This window comes from Atta colombica, unplaced genomic scaffold (assembly GCF_001594045.1).
Source record: "Atta colombica isolate Treedump-2 unplaced genomic scaffold, Acol1.0 scaffold150, whole genome shotgun sequence".
In the NCBI taxonomy this organism is placed as follows: Eukaryota; Metazoa; Arthropoda; class Insecta; order Hymenoptera; family Formicidae; genus Atta; species Atta colombica.
The window spans coordinates 753436-754405 of record NW_017259240.1 but is presented as its reverse complement, the minus strand read 5'-3'; the positions used below and the strand labels follow the sequence as shown (position 1 = coordinate 754405).

Below are 970 nucleotides of genomic sequence, written 5' to 3'. Positions count from 1 at the left end.
GTGTGTGTGTGTGTGTGTGTATGGTTGACAAACGAAAATGACTATAATTTTTTTACAATTATTATTATCATAAAAATTATTATAATTACTATAATATATAGTCATTTTTGAGACTATAAATTACAATTAAATTATAACAATTGCAACTATTTTTCTGATAATAATATAAACTATAATTATACATATAGATATTTTCTGTTAGTTGTCTTTGTTAATTACATTTATTTGTCGATATACAAATATAATTATTACTAATATTATAGCAGTAAAATAGTCATAATTAGAATGATATATAATTATAGTTATCAAAAAGTTTTCTCTTAATGAAACGCTGATTCATATAACTATCATATATGATAGTCAACACGTAGTTTAATCATCTAAAAGCTATTTTGTGAAGATTCCGCTAATTTGGAAGAAGAATTGAACGAATTAGATACGAATTTGTGTTTCATCCTGCCGAGTCAATTTGCTCGAGCTTAATCGCGCAATGTCGACGGTATCATCCTTGTAGGCAGAGGTGCGATAGACCAACGTGGCTGTGAATAAGGTATCGTGCCTGTAAACTATTTGCTGCATAGAGCTGTAATTGGCTATGTATCCACGGGCCTTTCGCATACGCTGTGTGTTTCCCTTCCCCTTTCCCCGCTTTAATCCGCCTCTTTGCACTCGAGAAACTAATGAGCTGTGATACGCATCAAACAACGTTAGAACTCGCTTCCGTCGCGTTGCGGCTCAGTGTGATCGCTCGTACTTGAAACCGAGCCTAGTCGATAACTCTATCCGAGAATCGCGGAGACTACGACGCATCCGAGTATCGGGACGAAAAGTGACGAGCGAAGAATATTTGATAGATTCGTGAAATAAATTAGCATTTCTAAATAATTTTCAGAAAATTATTTCTTTAATTAATTTCTTCCCAATTTTGATTGCGGTTGTCTCTTCTAACTCTCTCACTCTCTCACTCTCT

General features: G+C 34.1%; 1 protein-coding gene across 1 annotated transcript in view; it reads right to left on the bottom strand.

Annotated features, from left to right (window-relative positions):
* The window catches only part of LOC108685306 (protein apterous-like), a 45558-nt gene that overhangs the window by 5173 nt on the left and 39415 nt on the right, over positions 1–970 (bottom strand). The window lies entirely within an intron of this gene.